This window comes from Beta vulgaris, chromosome 9 (assembly GCF_026745355.1).
Source record: "Beta vulgaris subsp. vulgaris cultivar EL10 chromosome 9, EL10.2, whole genome shotgun sequence".
Lineage (NCBI taxonomy): Eukaryota > Viridiplantae > Streptophyta > Magnoliopsida > Caryophyllales > Amaranthaceae > Beta > Beta vulgaris.
The window spans coordinates 1,007,124-1,021,928 of NC_079210.1; the positions used below are offsets into that span (position 1 = coordinate 1,007,124).

The following is a 14,805-nucleotide window of genomic DNA, read 5'->3' on the forward strand; positions in this document are numbered from 1 at the left end:
AACCACATCAATACTATAGCACTTTTCCTCTAGCATAGGACTTTTCAAAGCAGTGCTCAGATTAAAAGTGACCTCATCATCTCCAACAGATAGTGTAAGCTTACCATTTTTCACATCAATGACAGCACCAGCAGTATGAAGGAATGGCTACCCAAAATGATTGGAATTTGCCTATCTTCCTCCATATCAAGTACAACAAAGTCCACGGGAATAAAAAATTTACCTACTCTAACAGGTACATCCTCTAAAATACCTAGGGGGTATTTAACAGAACGGTCGGCCATTTGTAGAGTAATATTGGTAACTTTCAAACTTCCCATTTCAATTTGAGGAAACAGACAATGGCATAACACTCACACTAGCCCCCAAATCACATAAAGCTTTATCAATGAACAAACTACCAATGTGACAAGGTATAGAGAAACTACCAGGGTCTTTTAATTTTGGTGGAGATTTATTTTGTAAAATGGCACTACATTCTTCAGTAAAAGCAACTGTCTCCACCTCGTTAAAAGCCCTTTTCCTAGTCAAGATATCTTTCATAAATTTAGCATAAGCAGGCACTTGAGTAATTAATTCCGTGAAAGGAACTGTTACCTGAAGATTCTTGACGACTTCCAAAAACTTACCAAATTGCTTGTCCAGCTTACTCTTGAGGTGACGATTGGGGAAAGGAAGTTTGATAGGAGGAACCTCAATAGCAGGCTTTTTGGCTTCATTGGTCTCTTCATGTTCAGTGGTTGCTGAGAGTTCTCCTTGTCATTTTTAGCTTCAGCTGGGACCTGTTCCTCATCATTTTTCACCTCAAAGTATCATCAATAGGCATGGGTGGTCCTTTAGTGAGAACCACTTCGGAGAGTGATGGCATTTGCCGAATCTGTAGGCAAAGGTTGTGCTGGAAGAGCACCTTGTTGTCGAGTGAATTCGAAGTAGCCAATTGTGCCAACTGATTCTCCAACATCTTATTGTGAGCAAGAATGGACTCAATTTGTGCCTTATCAGCTTGTCGATCCTTTTGCATTTGTAGCATCATGTTTCTCATCTCAACCATCATTGGATCGGCAGGAGGTGCTTGTTGAGATGGATTGAAAGGTGGTCTAGAGAAACCAGGAGGGTGTTGGGAGGTGGTTGGTAGTACGCTTGGTTCAATTGTTGTGCTTGTGGTTGTGGTGCAGGAGGATTCAGGACATTAGTGCTCTTGTAAGACAAGTTAGGATGATTTCTCAATCCTGGATTGTATGTGTTGGAGTATGGGTTGTTCGGCCGATATGCTTGAAAAGCATTAACTTGTTCGAGAGAACTCCGACACTCTTGTGCCCAATGTCCAACTATGCCACAATTATCACACATAATCTCGGAGGTAGTACCCAAAGCAGCAACACTTGCAGGAGAGGAGAGCTGCATATTGTCAAGTTTATTGCTGATGGCATTCATCTGTGCAGCTAATAAGGATATAGAATCTATCTCATGCTTTCCACCCTTGTTAGCTAGTCCTCGAGGATTACCATATTGAGAGTTGTGGATAGCCATCTCCTCGATCAAATCATGAGCAGCATCAATTTCCAGTTTCATGAATCTCCCATTTGCTGCAGAGTCAAGGATAAGTCTCGAGTTGTTCCCCAAACCATTGTAGAATCCTTGAACTAGGAACCATTTTTGTAGCCATGATGGGGACATTCTCTCTGAAGATCTTTAAATCTTTCCCATGCCTCATGTAAAGACTCATCAGTCCCTTGGGTGAAGTTTGTAATCTGACTACGCAACCTAGCAGTTCTCTGGAGGGTAGTACTTTCTGTAGAAAGCTAGAGCCAAGGTATTCCAATCAGTGATCCCAAGAGTGGCTCGATTAATCCCATTGTACCACATCTTTGCCTTGTCTCGAAGTGAAAATGGGAAAAGAATCTCCCGAATCTGATCTTGTGTCACTCCCTGCTGCTTAATGGTAGAGCAATATTGGCAGAAATCTTGATAATGAAGATGGGGTCTTCATTAGTCCACCACCAAATTGTTTTCTTTCGATCATGTTTAGCAATGCAGGTTTGATCTCGAAATTTACAGCTTCGATTTCAGGCATTTGATTGCTTCGGGAAGTTCAGCCAAAGAGGGTTGGGAAAAATCAGTAAGCCTCCGAGCCATCTCTGATTCTGGTGAGCAACGAGACAATGCTGGTAGAATCAGAGTCAGAATCCAAAGGATTATCTTCCCTTGGATTATCTCGCAACTGTCTGGAAAAGTTCTTCTGTCTATGAAAGGATCTTTCGATTTCAGGATCAAATTGTAGGCAATCTGAACTCAAACTCCTGCGCATAGAAGAACTAAAGAACAAACAATTAAGAGATTTTGTCCAAAGAACAAGTGTTCTCTGAGACGAGAGTATATAATCTAGACTCTAAAACAATTAAAGAAAATGGAACAAAACCGTTTCCCCGGCAACGGCGCCAAATTTTGACAGGCTAAAGTCGTATCACCTTATCAAAAGTAATCCTAAGTCCTCTAACAAATAGTAGTCAGGGAAGTAGGGTCGAATCCACAGAGAAACAGTGTTCTTTTCCTAATTGTCAGTCAAATCTAGAGTATAGGAACGAGTGTTTGTGTAATTATACTAAACTAAACTATAACTAATTCAAGAATTATCAATAATAAAAAGTCTAGGGCATAGGTTCACCAATGATCAATATTTCGGGATGAAACACAAAAATCAACAATTAATAATGCAGTTAAACAGATTGATTCGCTCTCTCAAGTCTAAATCAAGCATAGAACGATATTAACAGGCTCTCGCAATTTATTAACACCAATTCTACCTATTGAAACTAGCCTTAATATCAAGTTTATACCTCTCGGCGCATAACCTAATATTGCAACACTATAACAATCAAATCTGGCCAAATTGGATTGAATAGACATAAAAACATTCAATAGGAATCAACATGCATCAATAAAAATCAATACTTTAATTAAACATCCCTTCCTAATTGATCATGGATCCCCCTAAACCCTAGAAATAGACTACTCAATCATAATTGGGAAAAACATATTCATAAATTAAATAAGCAAACATGAATTAATACTAAAGGATTGAATAGGAATAAGAAGAGAAGAGAAATAATACCAATTGTAGAACCAATCTTGCAAAAATCAAAGCTTCTATTGAAAATTAATGTAAATGGAGAAAAAGCAAAACTAGGGTTCTTCAATAATTGAGAGAAAAGAAAAATAATCTCCAATCAATTAATGACGGAAAAAACAAATAGAAAATAAGATAGGAAATAATAATATTCCCTTGAGTCTTTATACCTTTCTATTTCCTAAAACAACTAGAAAAATAGAGTCTAATTCGTCAAAAGATAAAGCCTTACCGACTAGGAAACTCGGAATAATCCGCGGCCGCGGATTTTCGGGCTGCAAAACAGCGTCAACTTGTAAAGACCATATCTCCCCAACTAGAAGTCGTATCGGGGCGTGTAATATATCGTTGGAAAGCTCTTCAAGTCTAGTTTCCAACCCCACTGGAATCACGGAATTCCGATCTCTGGATAATAAGTTATGATCAAAAGAGTGCACATGACTCAATTTCCATACTTCTTTTAATACGTTTCCGCTATGTTTGAGTTGCAATCCGACTTGAAGATGCCCTTTGGACTTCTCATTTGACTTAGCTCCTTCCTAGATGCTTCTCATGCTTAAGCTTGTCCAATAATACTCCAATTGTGTTCTCAATACCTGAAAACTATCAAAAACACCGAAAACACACACTAGAGTAATATCTTCTCAACTTAAGTAACTTTATGCAATTATGGACTAAGAATGCAACTAAATGATCCTAAAATGCAACCTAAATGCATCATGAAATGCCTATATTAACATGACTTATCAATAATCACTCTTTTGATCTGCAAAAACCATAAGAATTACATCATGGTCCACTGTGAATCTCATTCATATACTCATATACCCTCCCTAAATAATCATTTGCAAATATAATATTCTCCCTATACAACAAGTTCATGCGTATTCTACAAAAGCTTACTATTAGTGTAAATATATGTTAATATATTTAGTCTCCCTATTTAGGCTCATGTATTTACGTAAAATAGTGGTTTATGGTAAGTAGGGTTGTATGGACTCTTGGTATATCACTAAGCCTCCCAAGGAGGATTTCATATTATTACGTATTTACATGGTATCAGGGCTTTTTTCTAGGTCGTGTATCTCTCTTCTTCTTCTTCTTCTTCTTCTTCTTCTTCTTCTTCTTCTTCTTCTTCTTCTTCTTCTTCTTCTTCTTCTTCTTTCTTCTTCTTCTTAATATAGTCTGCACTTTTTCTTATTTCACTTCATGGCACCTAAATGCGTCTACTTTACCTCCCACGTCGGAAAGTCATGCCTACCATCCTGCTTTGAGCGTTACCAACGTCAAAGCTTTGGTTCCTTTGGTGTTGGACGTTGAGAAAGGTTTGTACTCACCATGGGCCACGTTATTCCGCAACACTGCCAATTAAGGCTTACAATGTCTTGGACCACATCGACTCGTCGGTAACAAAGCCCACAGATATCAATGATGCTCTATGTGGTCGGTTGGACGCAATTGTGTGCCATTGGATGTACGACACGATCACCACCAATCTTTTCCTTAAAATTCTGGATGACAAATCCACGACGATGACGGCATAGGAACTTCTTCGTAACATTTTTCACGATAATAAAGGCACTCGGGTGGTGCATCTTGAGAACCAACTCGGTAATATGCATCTCTCTCAATTTTCTTCTCTTAGTGATTATTGTCAAGCTTTAGAAACTATATCATTTCAGTTGGCTGCTATAGACCATCATATATCTGAGGAGCGTCTTGTTCTTCAATTAGTCGGCAAATTAACTTCCGATTATCGTATGGTATCTACTCTTATTCAACAATCTACTCCTCTTTCGGGTTTTGATAAAGCTTCTTCAATGCTTGAACTTGATCGTGTTAGTCACGAATAATCGAAGCCAACGTCATCCTTATCAGATACGGTACTTTTGACCAGCGCTAATCCTTCCCTGCCGTCTATATTCAGTCGACGAATTGTTGGTTCTAATGGCCACCGGACTAGTTATAGGAGAAATAATGGTAAGCAGAAAGGGAAATATAAGGGGAAGCATCACGGGGGCCATAACAATAATCCGGAGCAACATCCAAATGCTTTTGCTGCCCAACCTGTGTTTTACTCACCTTGGGCTAGTTCTTGGGCCAGAGGCCCTCTACCCTCTGTGTCCTTATCCAACCCAGCAGGTGTGGAGGCCTCTTATTTTGCCCATGATTACACCACAGCAGCAAGGGGTGTTGGGCTCAACTCCACGCCCACAACAAGCGGCCCAGTAGGCCCTTCTTGCTCCTGGAAGCTTCCATCCTACTGAACTTTCCACATTTTTCAACAGTTTATCTCTTCAACCGCCGGACTCCAACTGGTGCATGGATACTGGTGCAACGTATCATCTTATGTATAATTCAGGTATTAATCATTCTGTTGTTAATTGGCGCAATTTTAATTCTCACATATTGGTTGGTGATGGTTCCAAAATACCAGTTAAGGGTTCAGGCACATCTTTCTTCCTAACACCACTCTTCCCCTCACTCTCAAAAATATTCTCTATGCTCAAAATCATAAAAAATCTCATCTCTATTTGCCATTTCAGTACTGATAATTGTGTCTCTGTTTAATTTGATCCTTTTGGTTTTTTCTGTGAAGGACCTACAGATGGGGACATTCTTGACCAGGTGCAATAATGTGGGCACTCTTTATCCAGTGTTATCTTCTTCGTCTCTGTCATCCTCCTCTCCATCTGCTTTTGCTGTTCTTTCATCTGAAGTTTGGCACAATAGATCGGGACATCGTGGAGATCATGTTCTTAGTTTTCTTAAGCATAATAATTTCATTCACTGAAATAATAGCAAAAGTCACTCTGTTTGTCATGATTGTCAATTAGGGAAACACTGTCGTCTCCCTTTTCAGTTTCATGTACTAAGACTTATGCTCCTTTTGATCTTATTCATACCAATTTATATACATATCCTCTTAATAGTCATACATGTTTTCGTTATTATTTAATTTTTCTTGATGACTATTCTCATTATTTATGGGTGTTTCCTCTCAAAAATAAATCTGATGTGTTTTCTACTTTTGTTCCTTTTCATGCCTATGTTCGCACTCAACTTGGGCTTCCTATTAAATCCCTCTAATGTGATAATGGCCGTGAGTATGATAATCACCCTTTCACTTCTTTCTCTGCCACCCATGGCATGATTTGGCGACATTCATGTCCTAATACGTCTCCCCAAAATGGCAAAGCCGAACGTATGATTAGGACCATCAATAATATTTGTCGTTGTCTTCTCTTTCATGCTTCTCTTCCTCCCTCTTATTGGGTTGAATCTTTGCATATGGATACATATTTACTTAATATTCGTCCCACTAGTGTTCTTGATAACCTCACTCATGTGAACGTTCTTTTTAACAAAGCGCTTTCTTTCGTATAATCACATTCGTACTTTTGATTGCCTTTTCTATCCTAATCTTTCTTGTACTTCTCCACATAAAATGAGCCCTCACTTTACTCCGTGCATTTTTCTTGGTTATCCCCCTTCTCGTCGTGGTTATAGTCGTCTTAACCTTGAGACGAATAAAGTAATTATTTCACGCCATGTTATTTTTGATGAATTAATTTTTCCTAATTCCACTCATTACACTCCAAAACAATCCGACTATAAGTTTTTGTTCACAGATTTTGAGTCCAATTCTCCTCCTCCTATTCTTTGAACCTCCTCCTCTTATGTTTCCACTCTTCCTCACAGCCCAAACACATCTTCCCTCCCACCGAGCCCAAACACCCACTCACCTCCTACTGGGCCATGTCCGCGGGTCCAGCGCTTCGCGTCTCTTGATGTGAGCGATGTTGACCCTTCTCTTGCCTCGGCTCAACAGGACCTTATCTCTCCCACCTCTTTGGTCTGGTCTCCAGCACTACCCTGGCCCATTATCACCGCGGCCCACTACTGCTGATCCGAGCCCTGTCTCTTCTCCCTCATCTTCCTTGTCTCATGTCCCGCCCACTCAACCAGTGCACTCTATGCGCACTCGTTTCCAATCCGACATTTTCAAGCCCAATTCTAAGTATGCTAGCCTTGCTCTTGTCACTTCCTCGAATCCTTAAATTTCTCCTCTTCCTCGTTCTCCTTTACGTGCTATTGATGACCCTAACTGGTATAACGCCATGTGTGATGAATATAATGCTATAATTGACACTCATACTTGGAAATTGGTTCCACGTCATACGGATGCTAATATTGTTCATTGCGTATGGGTTTTTACTCATAAGAAAAAATCGGATGGTACTTTTGAATGATATAAGGCTCGTTTAGTGGCTAATGGTTAGAGTCAGGAGGTTGGGGTGGATTATGGTGAGACCTTTAGTCCGGTGGTGCGCCCTAGTACTATCCGTACGGTGTTGAGTTTGGCTGTCTCTCGGCACTGGTCTATTCATCAGTTGGATGTGAAGAATGCTTTTCTTCACGGTGATCTCCGGGAGACTGTTTACATGCATCAGCCTCCCAGGTTTGTTCATCCTGACAAACCTAAATATGTGTGTCTTCTTCAAAAGTTTCTTTTTGGTCTCATTCAGGCCCCCTGTGCTTGGTATCAACGGTTTGCCACTTATACTCTGTCTTTGGGTTTTCTAAACATCAAGCGTGATACATCTCTCTTTATTTTCAGAAGGGTTTCCGATACTGCTTATCTTCTTTTTTATGTTGATGACATCATCCTTACTTGCTCGTCTGATGCTCTCTGAACTCGTATCATTGCTATTCTTAGTTCGTAGTTCGCGATGAAGGATCTTGGTCCTTTATCTTATTTTCTTGGTATTTATGTCTCTCATACCAAGGATAGCATGTTCCTTTGCCAGCGGAAATATGCTATGAAGATTCTTACTCATGCTGATATGTCCTCTTGTAAGCCTGCTGCTACTCATGTTGATACTAAGTCTAAGCTTAGTGCTTCTAATGGGAAGCCCCTTGAGGATCCTACTCTTTATTGTCAGCTGACTAGTGCTCTTCAGTATCTTACTTTCACTATATTTCCTATATATGCTGTCCAACAGGTGTTTTTGATTATGCATGCATCGAAATATTCTCATTTTCATGCTCTTAAGCGTATCATTCGATATATTAAGGGCACTCTTGACTATGGTATGCACTTGTCCTCGCCTTTTGATAGAGGCCTTGTCTCCTAAACTGATGCTGACTGGGGCGGGTTTCCTGATACTCGTCGTTCTACTTTGGGTTACTGTGTGTTTTTGGGTGATAATCTTATATCCTGGTCTTCGAAACGACAGTCGACTTTGTCTCTCTCTAGTGCTAAGGCAGAGTATCGAGGTGTGGCTAATGTTGTCGCTGAGACAACTTCAATATGTAATCTCTTACTTGAGCTCCATTGTCCACTAAAGCGAGCTAATGTAGAGTATTGTGATAATATCAGTGTTGTTTATATGTCTCATAACCTAGTGCAACATCAACACACTAAGCATGTGGAGATGGACATTCATTTCGTTCCTGAGAAGGTTGCCCTTGGTCTTATTCAGGTTGTTTATGTGCCTTCTTCTTCACAGTTTGCGGATATCTTCACCAAGGGTCTCTCTGAGCCCTTGTTTATATATTTTCGATCCAGTTTGAGCATTCGCCTTCCTCCTGATCTAACCGTCGTGGTGTATTAGTGTAAATATATGTCAATATATTTAGTCTCCTTTTTAGACTCATAACTTATGTAAAGTAGTGGTTTATGGTAAGTAGGGTTGTATTAACTCTTGGTATATATTGTGAATATGATCACTAAGCCTCCCCAGAAGGATTTCATATTATTACACTTACCATTAATCATGTAGTGGTGTAATATGATTGAGAGTAATTGAATGAAGTGAAATGCATATAACTATAAAAATGGCATCAGTATTAAAAAAGAAAATATAAACCCCATAAAAAAAGGTCACCTAGTTCTGAATGAGCTAATCGGATGAAAAGATCAGAACCATAAGTGGAAAACTGTTGCAAGTCAATAAGGCTAACATTCCACATCATGCACCCAATACCCTTAGCATATGCATAAGCGAAACAAGAACAATTTCCCAAGCACATCCTCCTACAATCATCTTGATCTTTTGCAAACAAAAAATCAGCATGATCTGGCACTTTCATATGCTTTAGCATCAGAGACCCATCTTCTTGTCCTCGTGTATTTAAGCATTTCAATGGTGTTCTTCGTACACACCCCCTTGTTCAGTTGCCCTCATTCCATTCTTCCATGTTCTTCGGCTCAAACCCCTTAACACAACTACAGTATGGTGAGGCATTTGGAATGCAAGTTCCAAAAGGAGTGCATGTGCCACAAAAGGCACACTCAGATTCAAATAACATTCTTCACTATTATAGTGGATGCCTCCTTTTGCTCTACTAACTATCATGCAGGAATGGGGGTTATTTGCAAGCACAAATCACGCCAATAGGTCGAAGGTATGTGGTAATATTATGAAATGATGCCAACCTCTCGGAGCTCATAGCGATCATCGAGACATGAAATGGATATCACGTAGGCAATGTACTAATTGTCTCATTCTCTCAGACTCTTTGGTGGCCACTGGCGGATCTTCATGAGGCCTGACCCACTGTAGATTTAAAAAAAAAAATAAAGTCTTGTAGTTTAGAGCCCAAAATCCAGCATACAAAAACAAGTTACACGGCGATACAACATCAGAATATTAGATTCTATTGTTCTAAACGTTTCCCAAAATCTCAACCTTTGCAAGTTGGAAAACATAAAACCTAAAAAGTGAAAACCAAAAGAGAAAAATCTTACATCAAACCGCAGCAATAGACTTTTAAAATTAAAAATAAAAGGGGCCCAACTAGGTTTTCTTTTACTTCTCTCATTTAACCTTAAGTACCGCTCTCTCTCTCTCCTCACACTCGGTCTCCTCTCTCTCTTAACATTCATTCTTCTCTCAGATCCATCCTTTTATTCATCCATGCTAAACTCACCATCAACCTCAATCATCGCTTCGCCTTCGCCTACTCACACTCGAAATTGTTACTCCAGCGCACGTTGCTCGGCTGTTCACACAAAGCCCATCGCTCGTCGTTCAACCATGTGATGCTCGGTATTGGATAGAAATCGGTAACCTATTGCTGCAGCTTTTGTCAAGAACCACAGCAATAGCTTGGCCTATTGCTGCGGTCAACAATAGATCCAGTGTGCTTGACAAGATCTCCCTCTTTAATTACCTATTGTTGCGCCCTTAATTAACGCACGGCCAAAATCGCCGAATTAAGCCACTTAATGACCGTAGCAATAAGCATTAATTCTACTAGTGCCAATTGACCAAAACCTCCAACCCTATCATTTCTCTTCTTTCAAACCAACACACATTATTCACGTAGCATGTAACGTCTCATCATTGAAGGGTCATCAACTCATCATACCATTCCTCATCGAGAAAGACTAAACATCTTAATTGTATATATTGAAATGTGAAATAGGGAAAAAAAATTGATTTCACATCTATCATATTTACAAATGTATCTCCTGGACTCATACATATAAATATCTAACAATTAGTTATCTATCCATTCAGTTGCAACTTAACCTAGTCAACCATTATTTGTCCCTAATGAAAAGTCCTTAACAATTGAAGAAAAGCAAAAAATTGTCCTCAACACCCTAAACTATAGCGGGTGCACCAAACACTCCCACCTAAGACTTATAACCAGAACACTCCAAAGTACGGACATGTGTTCACTTCGTACCATAAATGAGGTAGGTAACCGAAATTCTCACCAGCGACGGGAGATCCTTAATTCTTTATTATTATTTTCCATTCCACCCTTTTCTTATTTTCTTCTTTTTTACTTAAACAAAAAAAGGCGCGAAGAAGATACGGGCAGCAGCACCGCCAACAACCACCACCAGCACACGAACATCAGCGGCAGGACCAGTAGCGCGCGTAGAGGAGAGAGAGAGAGAGAGTAGAGCATCGACATTGGTGGCTCACTTGAACGCCGACAACAACATCGGCATCACAACCCCATGTGGCCAAGACACTTCCGGCGGAGATAGCAATGCCGATGAACGAAGCAAACAAGAAGAGAGAGAGAGTCACACACAAGAGAGAATAGGAAAGGTTTGGGGATTTGGGAATTTGTTTCCTTTCAATTTGGTGAGTAATGAAATACATAGTTCTTAACTCAATTGGTATAGGTTGGTGATGAGTCAAGAAAGCGACCTTGAGGTGCAGATACGAAGAGAGCAATTTTGGCTTAAGATGAAGGAAAGATGAAAGGAAAGATGTGACTTCCTTACAATCAAACATAAGGAGATGAGATAGAAAATGTAAATGAGTAAAAAAGAAGAAAATAAGAGAAGGGGGAATAGAAAATAATATAATAAATTAAGAATTTTCCGTTGGTGAGAGTTCCGGTCACCTACCTCATTTATGGTACTGAGTATACCAGGTTCGTACTTTAGAGTGTTCAGACTATAAGTCTTAATTAAGGGTGTTTCGTGCATCTGCAACTGCGCTATGATATGGGGTGTTGAAGCTAATTTTGCCTTAAACAAACAATATCAATAATTACAGTACTTGCTTGTTGGAGCACCGCAACTTCCATTATTAGCACCATACTGGCAGAAACAAGTAGTCTGATTCAAAGTTTGATTGTATCCACATCTCCCCCCTGTATTCACACATTCCTCACATGGATCATCATCATCAATCATCCATTTTACCTCAAAACCTTCCCTTAACACCTTATCAATATTAGATTCACCATTAACAAGCTCCTCCACTGCACTCTTAAGAATAGGAAGGTTGATTCCAAAACTACAGTACAATCTTAGATCCTCTTCCCATGTTTCATTTAGTGCAAGATACCCAATAACTTGAGAGTTGTTCAAAATCGGCTGCCCCCCCCAAAAAATCATTCGTGGAGCAAGGAAACCCATATGGTGGTTCTACACCGAACATCCCACGAAGACAATCATAGTATAGGCCTGCATTTTGTGAATTCGAAGTGAGGTTGAAATGTTTCGAATCTAAGGTGGAGTTGACTAGGAGATTTTGCGAGGGACAGGGGCCGTTTAAGAACTGTAGTTTCGCAATAGTGGCCACCTTTCTGTCGTAGTTAATGCTGAGGATACGATATTTCTGAGTTTCGATGATGATCATACGAGACGCATTATCTTCACATTCAAGCTTAAAGGCCGGATGACCACAATATTCTGGTAGTCTGCTATCCCAGAAGGGATATCCAATTGTCCGTGGGAAACCACATGGTGATTCAATCGGAGCACATTAGTCGTACTTTTGATCGGCATTGACGGATGAAATCTGAGAAAGGTAAAAAACAGACTACGATGAAGTAGCTGATAGGAAGTAACATGCTCTTATTCTGATACATTAACACAAATTTTTGTGGCAAGAAATTTGTTGGGTTAATTAGGAGTTGTGGAGAAAAGGTATTATGACTAGCTCTAATGATTTCTATTGACAACCATGACGTACAAACTGAATACATGATAGTGATTATAATAGTTTTTTGTAATGATATACTCCCTCTGTTTCATTTTAATCTACACACTTACACTTTTCACGTATGCCAATGCAAAAACTTTGACGATATATATATCTCTAGTTTTGTATTTGTAAAAATTATAAAAAGTACATATTAATAAAATACATAATAAGATGAATCTAACAAGATCCCACATGACTATATTTTTATTCACGTATAAATCACAAATGAGAGTCAAAGTGCAATTTGTGAATAGTGTAAAATGTCAAAGTGTAACAATTAAAATGAAATGGAAGGAGTACTAGCTCGCATCATGTTGAACCATCAGCTTGGTCGTGTAGAAATATTTTTTTTTTTCTAAATGAGATATCTACAAAGTTTGATTTCAGATCTGTAATGATCATGCATAATACTATAACTGATTAAGTTAAAGCAGGGGAGGAATTGGTTAGAGTTATTAAAGAAAAGAAAACAAAAATGAATGAATATATATGACTTATGAGTAGACTTTAGGCGTGATTGTGACTATGAGAAAATGTGCTATGCATGTACTCAGGTAGACAGGTACTCTAGAAATGTGCTAAAATATAATTCTTCTGAGGTGCCCTCGCGCAAGCCCCCACCCAAAGGCTCATTACAATAATACCCTAACCTACCCAACTTTTCCTTAAATCTCAAGAAAATGCATGGGGTGAAAATTGGACCCTAAACTTTGCTAGAGAAGATGGAAAAGTTCATCACTTGAGCCAACCTCAATAAATTATATATATGTGTGTGTTGTCTGGGTCCCTCCACCCGTATCTTTCTAAACTCAACTTTGACGGGTCCGTATCAAATAATTCTGTTGCAAATCTTGGTGAACTCATTCAAACCACTGCTCATAACTTAGAATAGCCCAGTGTATGTTGCTGAAGCCACAACACTTCATAAAGGTTTAATCTTAACTTTAAAGCATGATATACAATACGTACAAATAGAAGGCGACAACCTCCTAGAGTCCTAGTAATCAATGTTGTCAAGAATTTTTGGCAAGCTCACTCCATGGCAAATCCAAATTATCATAGATGATATCAAAACTCTTCTACAACATATTTCGGTCCTATCATACGCAACATATTTATAGTGAAGCAAACAAATTAGTTGTTTAGATAGCAAATGTTGGTCATTTAGCTAGTCTAATCAAGTTTCTAAATTGTCCATTGTTTTACTTCTGCACTCCGCTCCATCCTTGTAAATAACATTTTAGTAATATGCCTCGCAAGGAGGGTCTCCTAAAACTTATATCTTCCTACCAATCTTTCCTATAAATTTCAGCACATAAGTAAATTTAGAAGCTTTATCAATAAATTCAGCAACATAAATCTGTTGGTACAAGGCTAGGCATGAAGGATATTTTACTCATAAGACTAAGGAACTTACTAAAGGGAAATTTTTGTTAAAGGTTCATTAATCGTTTTTTGGCATATTCCATGATAGATTAACAATATTATTGATAAGGTAAAGGGTAATATAAAATAAGTCGGTCACGACTGTATACTATCAAGAAGCGTATTAAATAAGTACTAGTAAAAAAAACTTATATGAACTTGATCTACACTAAATTAGTGTGAACCTAATGCTAATTCATGTAATTTATGAACAAAAAGTTACTATATTAAAAAAAAGATATAAAACAGTCACTATGATAGATATTAACTGTATAGACTATGTTAAATACATGGTTTTGGTCCACAATAATGTTATTGTGGATCAGATTCACGCAAGATTAACTCTAAATATTATGAGTTCAACGAGTAATCAAACTCTATATTTACTATTTTAGTTCATTCCTTTTATAAGAAATATATTATTGTACTTAATTACTCATATTTATACAAAATAATAGAATAATATATTATTTCAACGCAAAGCATTTAATGTTTTTCAAAAGAAGAGGGAAAAACATTTAATTCCAATGCAAAACATTTAAATGCATTACATTGAAATTATACATTATTATATTATTTTATATAAATATGAGTAATTAAGTTGAATAATATATTTCTTATCTAACACTCCTGGGACGTTTGTTAGCTTTTGCCAAATGAAAATACCTCTAACTCCACCTCCAAACTAACCTAACTTTATTCCCCTAGTTCCCCTAGTTGGCCTAGTATTCCCTTCATAACTTTACTTTCACTATCTTAATCTTAATCTTAATCTTAATTTTAATC

General features: G+C 38.4%; 1 non-coding gene across 1 annotated transcript; it reads left to right on the forward strand.

The window, feature by feature from the left end:
- Positions 1-1,659: 1,659 nt before the first annotated feature.
- LOC125493895 (small nucleolar RNA R71) lies at positions 1,660-1,763 on the forward strand. Its single transcript, XR_007270221.2, has one exon. It is a non-coding gene; the product is annotated as a small nucleolar RNA R71 (small nucleolar RNA).
- Positions 1,764-14,805: the final 13,042 nt, after the last annotated feature.